Source organism: Phyllobates terribilis, unplaced genomic scaffold (genome assembly GCF_046119375.1).
Source record: "Phyllobates terribilis strain yellow unplaced genomic scaffold, ASM4611937v1 Scaffold_17__1_contigs__length_24005725, whole genome shotgun sequence".
Classification (NCBI taxonomy): Eukaryota; Metazoa; Chordata; class Amphibia; order Anura; family Dendrobatidae; genus Phyllobates; species Phyllobates terribilis.
This window is the reverse complement of record NW_027362777.1, coordinates 11,389,452-11,413,122: the sequence shown is the minus strand read 5'-3', so window position 1 is coordinate 11,413,122 and position 23,671 is coordinate 11,389,452. Positions and strand designations below refer to the sequence as shown.

The window sequence follows — 23,671 nt, the reverse complement described above, 5'->3', positions numbered from 1 at the left end:
ACACACAACAAGTAGGTTCTTCCTCGTCTCGGCAGCTGAATACGTTTCTCATAGACTCATCTTCCATAACGCTAATTTTCGTCTCATTTACAGACACTGGAATCGGCATTATCTATACTGCAGGAGATATTCATTACACGTGACATGAAAAATAACTACTTCATAAAGAGGATGACATCATCTTCTACTACGGCTCTACAAACATATTTGGCCAGAGTCCGTCACTGACTACATCACCACCCATCTATATGAATGTTTCCCGTCTTCCCCGAACTGTAATCTTCTATCACATTAGATCTCATGTCTGATTCACACACAGAAGTTTGAGGCATTTCTAAATCTTTTTTGTTTGTACAAACACCACAGAGAGAAATTATTTGATATCAAAGTCTCCATGTACAGTGTTTATGGGGTTTATTTCTGGCCTTAGGCTTTCCTATATTACAAGAAAAACACCAGAAAAAAGCAGATAATAAAATGTTTCAAAAGAAAATTGGCACCAACAATTCTGTGTAAAAAGAAAAAAACATGAAAAAAGCAAAAGACACATTTTATTTTTTAACACGTTAAAACATTTGATTTTTAAAAAATACTGTATTTTTCGGACAATAAGGCGCACCTAGGTTTTAGAGGAGGAATATAGAAAAAAAAATTAAGCAAAACATGTGGTCATGATGCACTGTTAAGGAAAGGGGGTCTGCTGACACTGTTATAGGGGCAATGTCCCCCAATTCTGTTAATATCCCCCATCCTGGTATATATGGCCCCCTCCTTCCTGTTATATGTGGCCCCCATCCCCATCTGCATGGCACCCCTCATTCCCATCCAGATATGAATGGAACCCCTAATCCCCATCCTGATATGCATGGCACCCCTCATCCTCATATGCATGGCACCCCAATCCCCCATCCTGGTGTGCATGGCACCCCTTGATCCCCATCCTGGCATGCATGGCACCCCTCATCCTTGTATTCATGCCCCCCCTCATCCTGGTATGCACGGCACCCCTTGATCCCCATCCTGGTATGCTAGGCACCCCTCATCCTGGTATGCATGGTACCACTTATCCCTCTTCCTGATCTGCATTGCACCCCTCATCTCTCTTCATGATATGCATGGCACCCCTCATCCTAGTATGTATGGTACCCTTCATCCCTCTTCCTGATATGCATAGCACCCCTGATCCCCATCCTGGTATGCATAGCACCCCCTGATCCCCATCCTGGTATGCATGGCACCCCCTGATCCCCATCCTGGTATGCATGGCACCCCCTGATCCCCATCCTGGTATGCATGGCACCCTCTGATCCCCATCCTGGTATGCATGGCACCCCTGATCCCCATCCTGGTATGCTTGGCACCCTCTGATCCCCATCCTGGTATGCTTGGCACCCCCTGATTCCCATCACGCTGCACACACAAAAATAAACAATTATACTCACCTCCTCTCTCCTCCAGCGCTGCGTCCTGCTCGGTTGCCGACACTCTCACTGTGTGAGCCGTGCATGGCATTACTGCCATGCGCCGTCACACAGTGTGAGATGCTGTGCCGGAATAGTCACTGCTCCCCGCGCCAGAACTGTGTGCTTGGGGAGCAGTTACCATTCACTCTCCTTAATAGCACGCACACTGTACCCGCAGCGCGGCTCCTGCTGCCACTCTGCGGTCTGTGTGCCCGATGTTAGAGACCATGAATATGCACTACAACCCATGGGAGTGGATTCTAGTGAATATTCATGATCTTTAAAAGCAGACCGTAGAACGGCAGCAGGAGCCGCGCTGCGGCTACAGTGTGCAAGCTATTAAGGAAAATTAATATTAATTGCTCTCCACGCCCATAGGCGTGGGGAGCAGTGCATATTCATATTCTTTAGCAGCGGGCACAGCGTAGGCTGCAGCAGGCGGCTGCTGCCTCCTGTGCTCCGCTCATCCCCCGCTGCCGCTCCCCCCACAGCCCACAGCCATAGGTATAGAGTACGGGGCACAGTTCAGACTATAAAACGCGCTTTCCTCCAAAATTTTGGTGGAAAAAGGTGCGTCTTATAGTCTGAAAAATACGGTAACTCTTGAGCACCAGAATATCGATGAACACCGCAGAGATGGCACAGGTGCAGCGGCACCTAATAATGGTGTCTGGGCCTGCAATGTATGAAAGTCTATTAGGTCGGGCAAGAGGAAGCGTCCAATAAGTTACGTTTTAACACCCCTATACACACAAAGAGTAAAGTGGCATGAAAGCACTGATTTTGGGTGGTTTGATCGACTATATAAAGTATTTGGGGGCCTCCTGACAGATGATATCAAGGTAGAGAAGGATCTGGCATCATGAATTTCAGAGGCTAATCCGTTTGTTCTTCCTGTAGATAATCCTCACCTAGAGGAGTCTGGAGGCGACTCTCTCATACAGACAACAGGAAAGCTGGAATATTTCTGTGTATGGGGAAGTCGGGAGAGATAGCCAACTGCGAAATGACGGTTCAGCCAACACTTATCTCATGTGTATGGGGCAATTAGTATTACACTGACAGGCAGTGACAATACACCGCACTACAGTAGTGCAGTGCATCACCTGAATATTCAGAGGCTTGTATGCTGTATGATTGCACTAATCAGAGTTGTTTAAAAAATGTTTAAAGTGAAAAAAAAATCAGTTTTAGCAACAAGAAATATCCGTAACATTGTGTAATGAGTCTGTTATCCCTATGTTAATTAACTCACGTCCATAATAACTATATTATACTCAATTATCCTATACACATTCTATACACAGTGGCGTAGATAGAAATCACAGATCCCATAGTTGATGGGAGGTATGTATCACTGAGGTGGTTGTTCTCTGTGATATAAACCATAAGCATTGCTCTAGTGCACATAGTAGTAAGAGGCTTGTTTTTGCATCCAGGTCAGGTTTACGGGCAGCCGAACAGATGTGCGGGTCTGGCTGCCCGCACACCCTACCCCTGGGTGTAGTTCACATTGTAAAATGTATTCTGTTTCTCTCACACATGGTCTGTGTGTGGACGTAAGAAGGCCTCCTGCGTGATGTCTCAAGACTGAGCTGGTATACTGGATGCTATCCAGCCTGTGTGACCTGGACTGTTTCTAAAGTGCCATTGTTGGAACTGTTTACTTTGTTTTGCCTGCATTGAAAGGCTGTTTATTTTCTTTCCTTGTGGCATGGTTTATGAAGCACGAATAAGCTAGCCTGGATGTTTAAATAGAAACTGTTCCTGTGATACCTCACCACACACCCAAGTGAGTAGTGTTACCACATTTGGTGTTAGAATTGCGGGCAGCATTCTCAGGGAACATGTGTGACTGCTACAGAGGTGCTGCATTTCCTGGGTGAAGGGAGCCATAAGCCAGAGAGCAATGTCAGACAGCATGGAGGACCTGATTAAACACCTGGTGCAAGCCCAGCAGCAGTAGCACCAACAACAGTAGCTGGCACAATAGGAGACAAATAAGCTGCTTATGCAACAGATCCAGCAACAGCAGCACCTAAAACAGCAGCATCAGTTTGAATTGCTCGCAGAGGCGGTTTGTGGCACGGCGGCAGCTCCAACTCCAAGGTCAGCTGATAATTATTCCATCCGTAAGGCTGTGAGGAGAGTTTTGGAGAAAATGACCCCGGGTGACGACATTGATACCTTTTTGAAAGTTTTTGAAAGGGTCGCCGAGAGGAAGAAAGCAGTGAGAGCAATGGGTGGAAAAGCTGGCACCTTACTTACCAGGGGAGCCCCAGAAGGCGTTCTATGACTTAGCCTTACAAGATGCCAAAGAATATGTGAAACTGAAAACTGAAATTTTGGTGAGCCTGTGAGCGACAATGACTGTCAGGCCACAACGGGTTCAACGCTGGGCGTACCACCGAGACAAACCCCCTTGCTCCCACATGTTTGATCTGCTGCATCTGGCCCAAAAATGGTTGCAGCTGGAGTCCTATACCCCTGCACATATGGCAGAGCATCCTGTGTGATGTCTCAAGACTGAGCTGGTATACTGAATGCTATACAGCCTGTGTGTTCTGGGCTATTTCTAAAGTACCATTGCTGGAACTGTTTACTTTGTTTTGCCTGCACTGAACGGCTGTTTATTTCCTTTCCTTGTGGCATGGTTTATGAAGCACCAATAAACCAGCCTGGACATTTAAATAGAAACAGTTCCTCTGATACCTCAACACGCACCCAAGTGACCAAAGATAGGGGGAACTGGTCTCAGTAAGTGCTCTTCAACAACCATATAACCCAAAAAAGGAAAAGGAATCAGGAGCGTGTCAAGATGAAATTATAATTTTATTACAGAAAAGGTATAAAAACAGGCAATTTCCAATGGAATAAAATAAAAGGAGGAAGACGCTGACACCAAGTACTACATAAATCAGGGAGTATACGTCAGTAAGGCAGGGAACTGTGTGTCATAGACGGAGAACCAGGGTCTAAAGAATAATCGATATTAAGTAGGCAAAGCCTAATGCAAATGCAACATGGTTCCTCAAACAGTACACCCAAAAGGATCACAATAGGTACACAACACGATCCTATAAGATAATAAAGTGCCAATGCATCAATTAGGGAAGCAGCAATACATGTAACGTGCTTAGTGCATCATAAAGACAGTAATGTATATAACCCAAGCTCCTACACTAGAAATGCTCGCAAGGTGGCTATAGAACAGGGGTCTCAAACTCGGCTGGGTATATGGGCCGCACATGGAAAAAATTTGAATTTGGGGGGCCGCATTCTTTGTTCAATGTGACATTTTTAGTGATACCATTTTTTTTGCATACACCTTTTGAACATTTTTGCCGTGTTTATTTTTTATGGCTTGGGTCGTTATGGATGTGGCGATAATAAACGTGCACTTTTTTGTGTTTACTTTAGTTTACATATAAAACAGCATTTTTAGTGCCCAATATTTTTTCATGCTTTATTTTATTTTTTATTTTTTTTACAATTTTATTTCCCCCAATTGGCCACATACAGTAATATTGTCTTACAATTAGCATCATATAGTAATAATGGAAAACATCTTGTAGTAATGTTCCCCATCCAAGTCCCCATCTTGTACTAATGTGCCCCATCCAGGTCCCCATCCTGTGGCTATGTGCCCCATCCAGGTCCCCATCCTGTGGCTATGTGCCCCATCCAGGTCCCCATCCTGTGGCTATGTGTCCCATCCAGGTCCCCATCTTGTGGCTATGTACCCCATCCAGGTCTCCATCTTGTGGCTATGTGCCCCATCCAGGTCCCCATCCTGTGGCTATGTGCCCCATCCAGGTCCCCATCCTGTGGCTATGTGCCCCATCCAGGTCCCCATCCTGTGGCTATGTGTCCCATCCAGGTCCCCATCTTGTGGCTATGTGTCCCATCCAGGTCTCCATCTTGTGGCTATGTGCCCCATCCAGGTCCCCATCCTGTGGCTATGTGCCCCATCCAGGTCCCCATCCTGTGGCTATGTGCCCCATCCAGGTCCCCATCCTGTGGCTATGTGTCCCATCCAGGTCCCCATCTTGTGGCTATGTACCCCATCCAGGTCTCCATCTTGTGGCTATGTACCCCATCCAGGTCCCCATCCTGTGGCTATGTGTCCCATCCAGGTCCCCATCCTGTGGCTATGTGTCCCATCCAGGTCCCCATCCTGTGGCTATGTGTCCCATCCAGGTCCCCATCTTGTGGCTATGTACCCCATCCAGGTCCCCATCTTGTGGCTATGTACCCCATCCAGGTCTCCATCTTGTGGCTATGTACCCCATCCAGGTCCCCATCCTGTGGCTATGTACCCCATCCAGGTCTCCATCTTGTGGCTATGTACCCCATCCAGGTCCCCATCCTGTGGCTATGTGCCCCATCCAGGTCCCCATCCTGTGGCTATGTGTCCCATCCAGGTCCCCATCTTGTGGCTATGTACCCCATCCAGGTCTCCATCTTGTGGCTATGTACCCCATCCAGGTCCCCATCCTGTGGCTATGTGCCCCATCCAGGTCCCCATCCTGTGGCTATGTGTCTCATCCAGGTCCCCATCTTGTGGCTATGTACCCCATCCAGGTCCCCATCTTGTGGCTATGTACCCCATCCAGGTCCCCATCTTGTGGCTATGTACCCCATCCAGGTCCCCATCCTGTGGCTATTTGCCCCATCCAGATCCCCATCCTGTGGCAATGTTCCCGATCCAGGTCCCCATCTTGTGTCTATGTGCTCCATCCAGGTCCCCATCTTTTGGCAATGTTCCCCATCCTGGCGCCCATCTTGTACTAATGTGCCTCATCCAGGTCCCCATCTTGTGGCTATGTGCCCCATCCAGGTCCCCTCTTGTGGCTATGTGCCCCATCCAGGTCCCCTCTTGTGGCTATGTGCCCCATCCAGGTCCCCTCTTGTGGCTATGTGCCCCATCCAGGTCCCCTCTTGTGGCTATGTGCCCCATCCAGGTCCCCTCTTGTGGCTATGTGCCCCATCCAGGTCCCCATCCTGTGGCTATGTGCCCCATCCAGGTCCCCATCCTGTGGCTATGTGCCCCATCCAGGTCCCCTCTTGTGGCTATGTGCCCCATCCAGGTCCCCATCCTGTGGCTATGTGCCCCATCCAGGTCCCCTCTTGTGGCTATGTGCCCCATCCAGGTCCCCTCTTGTGGCTATGTGCCCCATCCAGGTCCCCTCTTGTGGCTATGTGCCCCATCCAGGTCCCCTCTTGTGGCTATGTGCCCCATCCAGGTCCCCATCCTGTGGCTATGTGCCCCATCCAGGTCCCCATCCTGTGGCTATGTGCCCCATCCAGGTCCCCTCTTGTGGCTATGTGCCCCATCCAGGTCCCCATCCTGTGGCTATGTGCCCCATCCAGGTCCCCTCTTGTGGCTATGTGCCCCATCCAGGTCCCCTCTTGTGGCTATGTGCCCCATCCAGGTCCCCTCTTGTGGCTATGTGCCCCATCCAGGTCCCCTCTTGTGGCTATGTGCCCCATCCAGGTCCCCTCTTGTGGCTATGTGCCCCATCCAGGTCCCCTCTTGTGGCTATGTGCCCCATCCAGGTCCCCATCCTGTGGCTATGTGCCCCATCCAGGTCCCCATCCTATGGCTATGTGCCCCATCCAGGTCCCCTCTTGTGGCTATGTGCCCCATCCAGGTCCCCATCCTGTGGCTATGTGCCCCATCCAGGTCCCCTCTTGTGGCTATGTGCCCCATCCAGGTCCCCATCCTGTGGCTATGTTTTCCCTGTGCTGTTCTTCACACACATAAAATAGAAAAAAAAGATGATTCTCACCTATCCTCCGTTCCCTCGGCGTCCTTCCTGCAGATGTGGCCCGCAGGCACCACAGAGTCAGACCCCTTGACGATCCCGACCTGGTCCAGGAGGAGCCGCCGACAGCAGCGCTGCATTGCCGCACAGAGACTGTCTCCCAGCACAGCATTTCCAATGTCAGCCGCCGGCCAATCAGAGGCCAGCAGCTGACATCTGCATATGGCAATGACGTCATACTCGCTGCGCTGACACGCAGATATCAGCTGCTGGCCTCTGATTGGCCGCCGGCTGGCATTGGAAATGCAGTGCTGGGAAAGTCTCTGTGCGGCAATGCAGCGCTGCTGTCGGCGGCTCCTCCTGGACAAGGTCGGGATCATCAAGGGGTCTGTGCCTGCGGGCCGCATAAAGCAGCCTCAGGGGCCGCATGCGGCCCGCGGGCCGCGTGTTTGAGACCCCTGCTATAGAAGATGTACACAATAGCTATATATGGATAATCCAGTCCTAAAGCAGTTTATAAAGTACATGTGCATAGCTCAAATAGCAATATCAGTATTGGCCACATCTAAGATAGCACCAATCAAAGGTAAATGTATACATAGGCTGCTGTACAGATCTAGTATGTTAGCAATATGATGATTGAGGGATCAAGAGATTAATAGATATATGTGTGTCCAAAACAGACCAGACAGTTCTTGGGGTTGTACTCATCCTTCATCGTCCTCGAAACATGGCGAATGGAGTGGATACCAAAGAGTTCTATATTGGTCTCATCTGACCACATGACCTTCTCACATGCCTCCTCTGGATTATCCAGATGGTTATTGGTAAACTTCAAACGGGCCTGGACATGTGCGTTATCAGGGGGACCTTGCGTGCCCTGCAGGATTTTAATCCATGACGGCACAGTGTGTTACTAACAGTAATGTTTGAGACTGTGGTCCCAGCTTTCTTCAGGTCATTGGTCAGGTCCTCCCATGTAGTTCTGGGCTGATTTCTGACCTTTCTCAAGCCTATCCCAGCCTTGTGCAGGTGTACAATTTTTTCTTTGGTGTACTTAGACAGCTCTTCGGTCTTGCCATAGAGCAGAGGTTGAAGTGTAATTGATTGTTTGGACAGGTGTCTTTTATTCAGATAACGAGTTCAAACAGGTGCAATTAATACAGGTGAGGAGTGCAGAGTAGGAGGCTTCTTAAAGAAAAACTAACAGGTCTGTGAAACAGAATTCTTTCTGGTGGGTAAGTGATCAAATACTTATTTCATGCAATAAAGTGCAATTTAATTATTTAAAAATCATACAAAGTGATTTTCTGTTTTTTTTATTTTTAGATTCTGTCTCTCACAGTTGAAGTATACCTACGTTAAAAATTACAAATTATAGACTTCTCTATTCTTTGTAGGTGGGAAAACTTGCAAAATCGGCAGTGTATCAAATACTTATTTTCCCCACTGCATGCATGCATGTATATATACAAACTGTGGGGTTTAGTACTCACTCGGCTGCGGTTGAGGTAGGCACAAGGCGCGTTTTCATTAGAAATCCAGGTTGGTATATTTTGCTTGCATCAGACCTTCCAAGACCTGAATTGGAGGTAAGTTAGCAGCTGATCTCACCCAACTCTTTCAGCTGCTCTTAAAACCCAGCCCCATAATCCGGGCCCATTAAACACTTCTCAGCAATATGTGTGCTGGAGCCTGCTTTTCAAAATCCTACATCCCTGAGGTTGGGCACCTCGGGGACATATACCTCCCATCCACGACCTGTCCGGCTGCAACCTTACATACCCCCCTTCTGCACAAACCGGGGGGCTTGGCACCTTCTGCCAACATACAATAGACCCTTGATAGGGCATCAGCATTCCCATGTTGTTTCCCAGGCCTATGCTCCACCTGAAAACTAAAATCCTAACACATGGTAATGAGCTATGTCTAACACACTGCGTCTATAGGGCCCTGGCACCTACAACTGCTCTATTACCTGAACCCTTGGCTTGGTTACTCTGTACAGCAAATCCCCATTCACAGCAAAATGAGGGAACCGACTGTCGGCCCCCGGCTCCTGAGGCACTCCATTTAACACGGTAACATTTTTCAGAGTTAAGCCCCTGAGTTGGGGGGTTCCGAAGTTTCCCTCGGACACTTCCAGCTCAGGGATATTGGCTTCAGGGGACGCAGTCTCATCCTCATCGCCAACAAACAAACACATGGGAAACTCGTCTGTTACGGCCTGTGGTGAGGTTTCTTCAGGAGTGATCTGGCGGTGGTCCGAGCAACCAGGTGTCCCCGCTTTCCCCTACATGTCCCAGAATAATGCAAAGTCCCGTCCGATTATTATCGGGTGCAACAAGTCTTTAATGACCCCCACTTCCTGAGCTGTGGTGCCACAGTCCGTGTTTACATCCACCCGAGCTACAGGGTAGTTTTTAGCATCCCCATGGATACACTGGACACCCACCACCTTCCCAGGAACCAACCGATGAATGAGTGTGGCCCTTATCAGGGTCATCAAACTTCCTGAGTCCAACAGTCCAGACACTTGCACCACTTTTACGGACACTGAGCACGCCTGAGGGCCCTCGCCATGTTGAGGAACCGCGCTGCAGGCGGGGTAGGCCAAATAGGAGCAACGCCAGCCTATGTTGTAGTCCATTGGCGCAGAGTTCATGGGACACCGGGCAGCTATATGGTCAAAGATATGACACCTCCAACAGAGGATGGTATGGGACTGATTACCCAGCTGTGATTCAGCAACCTCCTGGGACTTTGGACGCCCACCCAGTGAGGATTTAGTCCCCTTCTTTTGGGAGCCATCCCCCCCTTTGTGAACCCCAGAAAGGTGACCTAACCCCGGCTTGATCAGTCAGGGCGCCCTCTACCGCCCGGTACCTCTCCACTAGGCCCACCAGGTCATCTGTATTTTGGGGATCTCTCTGGGCAACCCAGGACTGAATCGACTTCTGCAGAGAGTGGATAAACCAATCTATGACCACTCTCTCGACTATCTAGGCTGGGGAACAAGTCTCTGGCTGTAGCCACTTCTGAACCACGTGCAGAAGGTCACACATTTGTGACCGGGGAGGTTTGTCCCTGTGGAAGTCCCAGAGGTGGACTTGCTGTGCCCTGACTGCCAGTGTTACGCCCAGCCGCGCCAGGATCTCAGACTTAAGTTTGCTATATTCCTTAGCGTCTTGCAGGGCCAAATCAACGTGGTACGCCTTCTGTGGTTCCCCTGTCAGATATGGCGCTAGAACCTCCGCCCACTGCTCCGGTGGTAGTCTCTCTCTGAAACACAGCCAGGAACATGAAACGTCATCCCCCGGAGACATCTTTTGCAACGCCCCTTCTACAGTTTTCCTCACCTGGGTCTCGTCACTTCATCACCTAAGTTGGAAGAGTGGCTACAACAGATCCCAGGAGCAACATCTGAACACTCTGTCCAGAAAAGAGCAGTACTGGGGACAAGTAAGATCATGCGCAGAACCCTCCAACTCCCAGAAGTTATCAGCTCCTCCGTGCTGCCGGACAACTGTTGTTGGCTGGCGGCCTTCACCCAGGACATATACGGTTTCCTGCAGCAGTCACACTGCCTCTTGGGATTCGTGCGTTTGCTTCTAGCACCAATTGTAGGGTTTAGTATTCACTCAGCTGCGGTTGAGGTAGGCACAGGGAGCGTTTTCATTAGAAATCCAGGATGGTTTATTTTGCTTGCATAAACCGCTCAGGACACAAACACAAAATAGCCTTTTCCTCGCACAAAACAAGGTATAACAAAACAAAACTCAAAAATAACAAGTCCATACAGAACGGCCACAGACGTTTAAATGAAGTCCTTTTCTCTGCCTTCAGCAGAGTCTGATCAGCACATGCAAGGTCTGCTCACCTTGCAAAACACACAGACAGACTGAGACAGACACAGCTGTCTTAAATCAGTCCTTCCAAAATCTGGACTGGAGGTAAGTGAGCAGCTGATCCCACCCAGGTCTCTCTGCTGTTCATAAAACCCGGGCCTATTAAAAACCTCTCAGCACTATGTGTGCTGGAGCCTGCTTTTCTGAGTTCTACATCACCGAGGCTTGGCACCTTGAGGACACGACCTGTCCAGCTTACAACACACACACACACACACACACACACACACACACACACACACACACACACACACATATACATATATATACACTGCTCAAAAACATAAAGGGAACACTCAAATAACATCCTAGATCTGAATGAATGAAATATTCTCATTGAATACTTTGTTCTGTACAACGTTGAATGTGCTGACGACAAAATCACACAAAAATCATCAATGGAAATCAAATTTATTAACCAATGGAAGCCTAGATTTCGAGTCACCCCCAAAATTAAAGTGGAAAAACACACTACAGGCTGATCCAACTTTGATGTAATGCCCTTAAAACAAATCAAAATGAGTCTCAGTATTGTGTGTGTCCTCCACGTGCCTGTATGACCTCCCTACAACGCCTGGGCATGCTCCTGATGAGGCTGAGTATTGTGTGTGGCCTCCACGTGCCTGTATGACCTCCCTACAATGCCTGGTCATGCTCCTGATGAGGTTGTGGATGGTCTCCTGTGGGATCTCCTCCCAGACCTGGACTAAAGCATCCGCCAACTCCTGGACAGTCTGTGGTGCAACGTGACGTTGGTGGATAGAGCAAGATATGATGTCCCAGATGTGCTCAATCGGATTCAGGTCTGGGGAACGGGCAGGCCAGTCCATAGCTTCAATGTCTTCATCTTGCAGGAACTGCTGACACACTCCAGCCACATGAGGTCTGGCATTGTCCTGCATTAGGAGGAACCCAAGGCCAACCGCACCAGCATATGGTCTCACAAGGAGTCTCAGGATCTCATTTCGGTACCTAATGGCAGTCAGGCTACCTCTGGCGAGCACATGGAGGGCTGTGCGGCGTCTCCCGACTATGTCACATGTGCTCAGTGTGAACCTGCTTTCATCTGTGAAGAGCACAGTGCGCCAGTGGCGACTTTGCCAATCCTGGTGTTCTGTGGCAAATGCCAAGCATCCTGCACAACCCCAAGCTGTGGACGTCAGGCCCTCATACTACCCTCATGGAGTCGGTTTCTAACAGTTTGTGCAGACATATGCACATTTGTGGCCTGCTGGAGGTCATTTTGTAGGGCTCTGGCATTTTAAGGGTAGGTTAATTTTAACATTGAAAAATAGAATATCCCAAAAAAAAAAAAGAAAGAAAATCACATTGTATAAATTAGATGAATTTATTTGCATTTTGCAGTGAGAAATAAGTATTTGATTCCTCTGGCAAACAACACTTAATGATTGGTGGCAAAACCCTTGTTGGCAAGCACAGCAGTCAGATGTTTTTTGTAGTTGATGATGAGGGATGCGCACATGTCGGGAGGAATTTTGGTCCACTCCTCTTTGCAGATCTTCTCAAAATCATTCAGATTTTGAGGCTGTCGCTTGGCAACTCGGAGCTTCAACTCCCTCCATAAAGTTTTCTATGGGATTATGGTCTGGAGACTGGCTAGGCCACTCCATGACCTTAATGTGCTTCTTTTTGAGCCACTCCTTTGTTGCCTTGGCTGTATGTTTTGGGTCATTGTCTTGTTGGAAGACCCAGCCACGACAAATTTTTAATGTCCTGGCGAAGGGAAGGAGGTTGTCACTCAGGATTTTACGGTACATGGCTCCATCCATTCTCCCATTGATGCAGTGAAGTAGTCCTGTGCCCTTAGCAGAGAAACACTCCCAAAACAAAACACTTCCACCTCCATGCTTGACAGTGGGGATGGTGTTCTTTGGGTCATAGGCAGCATTTCTCTTCCTCCAAACACGGCGAGTTTAGTTAATGCTAAAGAGCTCAATTTTTGTCTCATCTGACCACAGTACCTTCTCCCAATAACTCACAGAATCATCCAGGTGTTCTTTGGCAAACTTCAGACGGGCCTGCACATGTGCCTTCTTGAGCAGGGGGACCTTGCGGGCACTGCAGGATTTTAAACCTTTAAGGCATAATGTGATACCAATGGTTTTCTTGGTGACTGTGGTCCCAGCTACCTTGAGATCATTAACAAGTTCCCCCAGTGTAGTTTTAGGCTGATCTCTCTCCTTCCTCATGATCAAGGATACCACATGATGTGAGATTTTGCATGGTGCCCCAGGTCAATGTCGATTGACAGTCATTTTGTATTGCTTCCATTTTCTTACTATTGCACCAACAGTTGTCTTCTTCTCACCCAGTGTCTTACTTATGGTTTTGTAGCCCATTCCAGCTTTGTGCAGGTCTACGTTCTTGTCCCTGACATCCTTAGAAAGCGCTTTGATCTTGCCCATGTTGCAGAGGTTAGAGTCTGACTGATTAATTGAGTCTGTGGACAGGAGTCTATTATACAGGTGACTATGTAAGACAATTGTCTTTAATGTAGATAACGAGTTGATTAGGAGCGTCTAACTGGTCTGTAGGAGCCTGAATTCAATGGTTTGTAGGGAATCAAATACTTATTTCTTACTGCAAAATGCAAATACATTTATCTAATTTATACAATGTTAAAATTAACCTACCCTTAAAATTATAGACTGTTCATGTCTGTCAGTGGGCAAACTTACAAATACAGCAAGGGATCAAATAATTATTTCCTTCACTGTAGCTCATCACCCCAAGAACACCATCCCCACAGTGAAACATGGTGATGCCAGCATCATGCTGTGGGGATGTTTTTCAGCAGCAGGGACATGGAAAATGGTCCGAGTCAAAGGGAACATGGATGGTGCAAAATACAGGGATTTTATTGAGCAAAACCTGTTTCAGTCTGTCAGTGATTTGAGACTGGGATGGAGGCTCACCTTCCAACAAGACAATGACCCAACACATACTACTAAAGCAACACTCGAGTGGTTTAAGGGGAAACGTGTATATATTTTGGAGCATTCTAGTCAAAGCCAAGACCTTAATCCAATTGAGAATCTGTGGTCAGACTTGAAGATTGCTGTTAAGGACAGGAGAGTGGTAGACTGCTACCACTCTCCTGTCCTTAACAGCACTGCTGAGGAAATGGCACGTGTGCCCATTGGGAGGGCTCTGTGGGCCCCCTACGGTACATGTGCCATAGGTTCACAACCACTGGCATAGAACATCCATCCATCCCTGGGCTACAAGACAAGACCTTAGTCTCGATCCTATCCCTTTGACGACATTCCACAAAACTCCTGACTAAACATTGTGGCTTCTTTTTCTCCTTCACTGGGATCAGTCAGCCCCGTCAAAGCTAAGTGTGCATTAGTGGAGGTATTTTTTTCAGTCCGAACTCATCACGTGGGACTGAATGTGAAACTCCCTGTGGTGACTGCTCCACTGCATCTACTTCCACACAATGGGCCTAGGGGCTGAGAAAACTATGGATTAAGGCCCCTGAGATAAGGTCACTGAATGAAAGCATTGATTCCTGAGGATGAACTGACGAGCAAAAAAATCACTAATAAAACACAACAATAAGATCAATGGCACAGGTGCTCCGTGCTGGAAAAAGTCTGATAGTCTTTAGAACCAGGGCTGTGGAGTCAGAGTGGTGGAGTCGGAGCCCATAATGGTGGAGTCGGAGTAGGTATGAAATGGACTGACTCCGACTCCTAAAGTATATAATAAATTGGTTACAGTAGTTCAATGCACTTTGTGGGGAATATTTTTTCATAAGAATTTGGGAAAGTTATGAAATGTCCTATAAATGTCAGTCCTATTCCTGATATAATAGTCTAGACTTTTAGCTGAGATTAATCTGTGCTACAGTAAATTTATCACTTAAACATGAGCCATGTATGAGGGAGTCAGAGTAGTGGAGTCGGTGTCATGGAAATTGAGGAGTCGGAGTTGGAGGTTTGGCTTACCGACTCCACAGCCCTGTTTAGAACAAGGCCAGTTCCTCACACTTCTTCCCCACATTTTAAGCACGGACACGAAAGTAAGTGGTCTCACCTTTATGGCAATGAAACTTTGTATCATCCAGTTTCCTCAAAGCATATTCCATGTCACCCTTGTGAATAAACTCCACAATCCCCATTCCACCCTGGTGTACATCAGCATACTAGACATCTCCAGCTTCTCTCAAATGATCTTTCTGATCCTGCCAACTCCCCAATGGGGGGGAAGCCCTGAGACAAGAATTCTGTATTTAGTTTGCTGGGGCAAGTGTCTGTTCCTCCCGCAGGGTCCTCCATATCCACCCCTTGATCTCCGGTTTGTCCTGGGAAACTCAACACGTACCCGATGAGAACCAAATTTGTATCCATTGCAACCAACCCCAGAGTGCTGACCACCAGCTAGGGGGATGGTCACTTGGCGGCCAGGTAAATATTGTTCTGGGGGGACAATATGTGGGCTGACCAGGGTGATGGGAGAGTCAGTTTCCCGAAGTCTCTGGGCCTCCTCCCTAATGTCATTTACCTCCCCCAGGTCAAATTCCTTCATGGTAACAGTCATTGCATTTTGTGTATTACTCACCACTGGGGTGGGGGGTTAGTCTGCATGTTGAGATTGCTCTGCTCATTCTCGGCTGATGAAGTGTGAACGGGTCCTTGGCTTCAGGTTACGACATTGGGCCAGTGTCACACCAATCCTGCTCCTAGGTTGTGATGTGGGCTAAAACATTCCCGGCATTCCCTGTCAAAGTGTCCCATACGTCCACAGTTATGGCAGCCTAAGTCCCCCTCGCCTTGACGCAGACCGTACTTGGGGGCTTGGGAAACTTCCTCATCTTTGTGAAGTTCGAAATCCCCACAGTTCCTCCTCTGGCCGATCCATGGGTCTCGTTGGCTGTACTTCCACATAGCCCTTGTCGATTATCAGGCCATTCATCAGCCAATCTTGCAGCCTCATCCAGGCTGAGTGGTTTTCAATCCGCCACTATTTCTTTTAAGTCACCCGGGAGTTTAGACAAATTGTTCCAGCATGAATATATCCAAGACATGTTCTGCTTCCCGAGCCCTCAGTCCTTCTATCCACCGAGTGCATGCCATATGTAGTGTGTTAACAAACTCCCGAGGCGTGTGTGCACCGAGCTTGTCAGTCTCCTGAAACTTCCTCCTGGTAGTTTTCAGGTGTGACGATATACCTCTCTAGTAATGCGCTCAATGTGTAAAAATCTGGGCCAGTCACTAACTGACACCTCATGCAGCAGGCAGACGTTCTTAAATAACCGGAGATGTTCATCAATATCCGAGGTGTCCTCACTAAACTGTGGTATATCCCTGTACCTTAAAGATGCAGGCCCCTCTCTCCTGTTATCCACTGTCCTCTGTGCTGGGGAGTGTGGGAGTACTGCTAAATGAACACCCAGATATTTGCTTAGCACTGCCGCCCACTCTATCTCCATGGCGCACTCTCCTAGCACGTCCAGCATCCTCCTCAACTCAGTCAGTCAACCCTCCACCATCTGGATGACAGGCCTGGGCTGTGGTCCCTCCACAGATATGCCCTCCTCCACGTCTGAACTGACCTCCTCCTGTGGTTGTTCCCGGTCCCAGTCGTCCAAGCATTGTATAAGGGTCACCCGGCTGTCCTCCGGCAACCAATCTAGCTCTCACTCAGAGCAAAGGGCTCTCAGCAATTCCTTTCTGAGCCTCTTGTAGATTGAGTCTGCCATCTCTTCTGCCAAGACATCATTCAGTAAATTTCCCTGGCATCCTGTCCAGATATAGGTGATCCCACTGTTGCCACCACTTGTGAAGATCTGAGGTTGTGCATTGTAAAGATTCATCTAGGCAGGTTAACGGTTCATCAATATTTTATTCCTTACATCAAGGTTTTTACAACAACTCCAGGTAAATGGCCAGAATACAATTGTCTCAGTCCACAAGATCCCTTCCCTGGGACGGTAGTTCCATTGCCTTCGTACCAGGCGATAACCACTGTCTCCCAACTTTTTGTTGGCCTACAGCTTAAATATCTCCAGCCAGTATAGTCTGTATTCATATTCCATGATCCTCCAGATGACAGATAAAACGAAGGAAGCACAGGTATCTAGTAGCAACAGTCCATTAAGAAAGTTTAAATCCAAACGACAGATCCCACAACTGTAGCACGTTTATCCAGCCCAGTCGGTACTGATCTCCAAAACTCCATAGACCATCCATCCCTGGGCTACAAGACCTCACTGAACAATGTGGCTTCTTTTTGTCCTTCACTAGGATCAGCCCCCTCAAAGCTAAGTGTGCATTAGCGGAGGTATTTTTCCTCAGGCTGAACTCATCACATGGGCTCCCCAGGATCTACTTTCCCCATCCACACAATGAGCCTAGTGGCTGAGAAAATAATGGCTTAAGGCCCCTGAGATAAGGTCACTGAACAGAAGCATTGATTCCTAAGGCTGAACTGACAAGTAAATAAATCACTAATAAAACACAACAAGATCGATGGCACGAGTGATCCATGCTGGAAAAGTCTGATAGTCTTTAGAACAAGGACGGCTCATCACATTGTCCTATTTGTTGTTTGCTTCATAACAAATAAAACCAAATGTTCACAGTTGTCAGCATGTTCTTAACATGAACTGATACAAATCCTCAAAAAAACAGTGATATTTTAGGCTGTGAGGGAGCAAAACATGAACAATGCCAAGGGGGCAATTCCTTTCACAAGCCACTGTGTGTATAAGATGCATAATGGGGGCATCATACTGTGTGGGGCATCATACATATTGCATAAGGGGCATAATGGGGGCATTACACTATGTGGGGGCATCATACATCCTGCATAAGGGGCATAATGGGGGCATTACACTGTGGGGGCATCATACATCCTGCATAAGGGGCATAATGGGGGCATTACACTGTGGGGCCAGTAAAGGGGTCCTGTACTATGAGAACAATACGTTTCCTCCCTTCCTGTCTCCATAGTTGGGTCGTATGTATCTATTACAGGAAACAGAACAAAAACCTTATGATTCTTATAAAAGGGCAACACAAGACTCCAAAAGAGTCTCGGTGCTGAAGGGGTTAATGCCCCCTGCGCCCAGTAATGGGGGATCTCCACATACCTCCACCTGCAGAGCCGCCACCACATATATGGCTGCTCTGTGCGCACAGGAGCTGTGATGAGGTCACAGGGGGGAGGAGTCAGGGGTCACATGATCAGGGGCCTCAGTGGATGCAGGACTCTGCTGTGCTGGTTGTCATGGTGCTGGATGAGCTGAAGTTTATGTGTGGGGTCAGGAGGGGTTTACAGTGTGGATGTAGCAGAACTGTGTGTGTACGAGGTGTACGGAGCGGAGCCGCGTGTGTACGAGGTGTACGGAGCAGAGCCGCGTGTGTACGAGGTGTACGGAGCGGAGCCGCGTGTGTACGAAGTGTACGGAGCAGAGCCGCGTGTGTACGAGGTGTACGGAGCAGAGCCGCGTGTGTACGAGGTGTACGGAGCAGAGCCGCGTGTGTACGAGGCGTGCGGAGCAGAGCCGCGCGTGTACGAGGCGTAGGGAGCAGAGCCGCGTGTGTACGAGGTGTACGGAGCAGATCCGCGCGTGTACGAGGTGTACGGAGCAGAGCCGTGTGTGTACGAGGTGTACGGAGCAGAGCCGCGCGTGTACGAGGCGTAGGGAGCGGAGCCGCGCGTGTACGAGGTGTACGGAGCAGAGCCGTGTGTGTACGAGGTGTACGGTGCGGATCCGTGTGTACGGAGCAGAGCCGTGCGTGTACGAGGCGTAGGGAGCGGAGCCGCGCGTGTATAAGGCGTAGGGAACGGAGCCGCGCGTGTACAAGGCGTAAGGAGCAGAGCCGCACGTGTACGAGGTGTACAGATCGGAACTGTGTGTACGGAGTGGAGCCATGTATGTGCAAGGTGTACGGAGCGGCCAATAGCAAAGCCCTCGAGGTGTGATGAACATACGAACCCCTAAAATGACCCCATTTCGGACACTGTACCCACGAGGGAAGTCATCTGAGGGTGTAATGGGCGTTCTTACGTTCTTATCCCACAGGTGTCTCACTGATTTCTTTACCACTCGGTTGTGTGTAAATAATATTACATTTGCTCAGAGCCGCAGCGAGGGCTTCAACCAGGGGTGGACACACCGCCTTTGCAGCCGCACCCCGGCCCAGAGGTGAAGGGGGGCCCATGCAGGAAGAAGGGTAGTGCTCTTGATGATTTTTGATACCCTGGGCAGAGTGCGGCCATTGAAAAAGGGGGTATGTCATGCAGGAGAGAGGCCGGTGGCCAATGAACGCTTCCCCATCAGACTGATAAGAGTGCTCATTGGCTGCTGTGTCTGTCCTCCTGCAGGGTCTTACAGTGGGTCTTCTGTCTCCTGCTGTTCCTTTCCCAGCAGAATTTCCTCTAAGAGTAGGGGGTTGGGGAGGAGAGTCCACAGCATCTGACATCACACAGGGGCAGGAAGGTGAAATCAGTCCTGTCTGCTGTGTCCTCCTCCTCCACAGTGGGTTCTGCAGCCCTCTCCAGAAGACAGCAATATCATAAAAGATTAGTATAGGAGTGTATGTATATGTGTGCAGGGCTGGCACCAGGAATTTCAGGCCCCATGCTGGCAAAAACTTTTTAGGCACCCTGGAGACTCCGCCCAGGCTCCACCTCCACTCCTCGAACCTTCCACAGTCACACTGCCCACTCTTGGAAAAACTCCACTTCTGCACCACATCCTTATCAATCACACATTAAGGGTATGTGCCCACGCTCAGGAGGCGCCTGCGGCCCCGAAGCTGCGGGATAGCCGTGCGGCTTCTGCCCTCATTTTATGCAATTGAGTGGTGCAATTTTTTTTTTTAGTACATGTGGAGTTTCCTCATAGAAGTTAGACTGTGGAGAAAGTCCACATGTAAACCCGCAAAAGAAATTGACATGATGCGGGTCTGAAAGACGCGATGCATGCCAGTTTTCGTGGGTCATCCATTGGTGCACAGAGTCGCATAGTGGACATGGGATTTCTAGAAATCCTATCCACTATGCTGTAACACCTGGCCACTGCAGGTTTGTTCCTACATAAGCTGCAGTGTCAAACCCACAGCAGCTCCTGACCATGTGCACATACCCTAACAATTCCCATAGAACACCAGATCACATACAGTGCCTTATGAAAGTATTTGGCCCCCTTGAACTTTTCTAACTTTTGCCACATTTCTGGCTTCAAACGTAAAGATATAAAATTCAAATTTTTTTCTGAAGAACCAACAACAAGTGGGACGAAATTTATTGGATATTTTAAACTTTTTAAAAAATTAAAAAAGTGGGGCGTGCAATATTATTCGGCCCCTATACTTTCAGTGCAGCAAACTCACTCCAGAAGTTCAGTGAGTATCTCTGAATGATCCAATGTTGTCCTAAATGACTGGTAATGATAAATAGAATCCACCTTGTGTAATCAAGTCTCCGTATAAATGCACCTGCTCTGTGATAGTCTCAGGGTTCTGTTTCAAGTGCAGAGAGCATCATGAAGACCAAGGAACACACCAGGCATGTCCGAGATACTTTTGTGGCGAAGTTTAAAGCGGATTTGGATACAAAAAGATTTCCCAAGTTTTAAACATCTCAAGGAACACTGTGCAAGCGATCATATTGAAATGGATGGAGTATCAGACCACTGCAAATCTACCAAGACCCGGCCGTCCCTCTAAACTTTCATCTCGAACAAGGAGAAGACTGATCAGAGATGCAGCCAAAAGGCCCATGATTACTCTGGATGAAATGCAGAGATCTACAGCTGAGGTGGGAGAGTCTGTCCATAGGACAACAATCAGTCGTACACTGCACAAATCTGGCCTTTATGGAAGAGTGGCAAAAAGAAAGCCATTTCTCAAATATCCATAAAAAGTATCATTTGAAGTTTGCCACAAGCCACCTGGGAGACACACCAAACATGTGGAATAAGGTGCTCTGGTCAGATGAAACCAAAATCAAACTTTTTGGCCACAATGCAAAACGATATGTTTGGCGTAAAAGCAACACAGCTCATCACCTTCAAAACACCGTCCTCACTGTCAAACATGGTGGTGGCAGCATCATGGTTTGGGCCTGCTTTTCTTCAGCAGGGACAGGGAAGATGGTTAAAATTGATGGGAAGATGGACGGAGCCAAATACAGGACCATTCTGGAAGAAAACCTGTTGGAGTTTGCTAAAGACCTGAGACTGGGACGGAGATTTATCTTCCAACAAGACAATGATCCCAAACATAAAGCAAAATCTACAATGGAATGGTTCAAAAATAAACATATCTAGGTGTTAGAATGGCCAAGTCAAAGTCCAGACCTCAATCCAATCGAGAAACTGTGGAAAGAGCTGAAAACTGCTGTTCATAAACGCCCTCCATCCAACCTCAATGAGCTCGAGCTGATTTGCAAGGAAGAATGGGCAAGAATTTCAGCCTCTCGATGTGCAAAACTGATAGAGACATACCCCAAGTGACTTGCAGCTGTAATCGCAGCAAAAGGTGGAGCTACAAAGTATTAACTCAAAGGGGCCGAATAATATTGCACGCCCCACTTTTCAGTTTTTAATTTTTTTAAAAAGTTTAAAATATCCAATAAATTTCGTTCCACTTCACGATTGTGTCCCACTTGTTGATTCTTCCCCCAAAAATTAGAATTTTATATCTTTATGTTTGAAGCCAGAAATGTGGCAAAAGGTAGAAAAGTTCAAGGGGGCCAAATATTTTCACAAGGCACTGTACATAGCAGCAGCTTTTGTTTTGGACACAAGATTTTGTAAGCTGCCGCCACGACAAGGTAGACTCTTCTGGCAGGGCCCTACTCTACTCTAACCTATTAAACATTTCTTAAAATATCCAGTACTCTATTTAGGTATATTTTTCTTTAAGGGAATGTGTCACATACATTTTTTCAAATAATATCACATACAAAGGGACAAAAACCATCACACCATGGCCGGACCACATATTACCACCACATAGTAACCGAACACCACATGCAAGGAACAAATACCACCACACCATGACCAGACCACATATTACTACATACAAGTAATACTATATACAAGGAACTAGAATTAAACCTCATACTTTTGTTCATGCATATTTGTATCCCACCCTGTATATAAACTGTTTATTGCAGGAAATTTGTGTGAAAACCACCGATGTTAGGAAATACACCCACATCTGATCTGGTGCAAAGCATAATATCCTGGCAAATGATCATAGAGCCGCAGATATTCCGAGCATTATCAATCATATCAACGGGAGGCAAATAGATGCATCATTGTAAAACAGACAAAAACAAGTATGTACAAAACACTGGTGAGATTACTGTAGAACATTGTAATGGTGAATCAGATTAGATGGAATGTACAAATCCATGCTATCCAGAAGTTGGATGTATAACAGATCAATTGCAATGGGATACGTCTGCATAGAGTCTGATGCAAAACTTGATCGTGAGGCTATAGGTATAGCAAGCATTTCTATCTGTATCAATGAAAAACAGATTGTCATGGAAATATTGAAAATCTTTTCTTCTCCCCTGTCATAAATATTAAGAAGTCTCTCTCCCAGACTCCTCTTCCCTCCTCCCCTATATTACTTGTCCATGGGAGAAGAGCTGACACTTTGGCCAGTGGCCTCTATGCAAATCAACACACACATGAGAAGGGCCTTGTAAGCAAATGCTGGCCCAAAAGGTGCTACCAAACCCAATTAACACAGGCTTGTGATAGATTTACAGCTAACTGAGAAGGTTGTATTCCCAGTGCTTCAAAGGGAATGTAACAAAGCCCTGCAGACGGCCCAAGCCAATATGAAATAACTAAAGTTCCATATGTCCGATAATAATGGGGCCTATATTTTGGATGGCAGGGTCAGCTAAGGAATAATATGGATATTTTCCCGTCTCTGTAAGCCTCTCTGGGGAGCTGTGCCGCAAAAGTAACAAAATAGCAGACGGCAGCTATACCGTGTGTGGTCTCTGGAGAAAGGTAAAATCACAACAGAACATATGGAGTCACTTTTGGGCCTCTGCGATCAACCCACGATAAGTTATCGCAAAAAAAAAGATATCTAATAAAAATATAAAGGCTAGAGACTAGCCCCCGTGATGTCATCACAGGGGGTATGTGGGCAGGTCTCCCATTAGGCATAAAAGAATCCACGGAGTATAGATCAGCACTTATGTTGGAAGTTACATATTTTGTGTAGCACGGGTCACATTCGCTGAACAGGATCGGAGTGCTTCTCTCCAACTATACTGAGTCGTCCCTGCGAGCTGTATAGAGTAAGTTGAGAATTGGAAGACAACAGTAATGTGTTGCCTGACAAAGGTTTTCTATAGAGTGTGGTGTCCACTTTATAAGATGTTACTATCCCTGTCAGGAAAATATCCAGAAATGGAGTGGAAATCAAAGGTTCGCTGACAGTGGATTTTAAATTTAAGGAATAAGAATTCAAATACACTTAACTGGGGGTCACCTCTCCATACCAAAAGTACATCATCAACA

General features: G+C 47.6%; 1 protein-coding gene across 1 annotated transcript in view; it reads right to left on the bottom strand.

Moving 5' to 3' along the window:
• LOC141176190 (oocyte zinc finger protein XlCOF29-like) overlaps positions 1 to 23,671 on the bottom strand; it is a 434,978-nt gene that overhangs the window by 244,832 nt on the left and 166,475 nt on the right. The gene's annotated exons all lie outside the window — the stretch shown is intronic.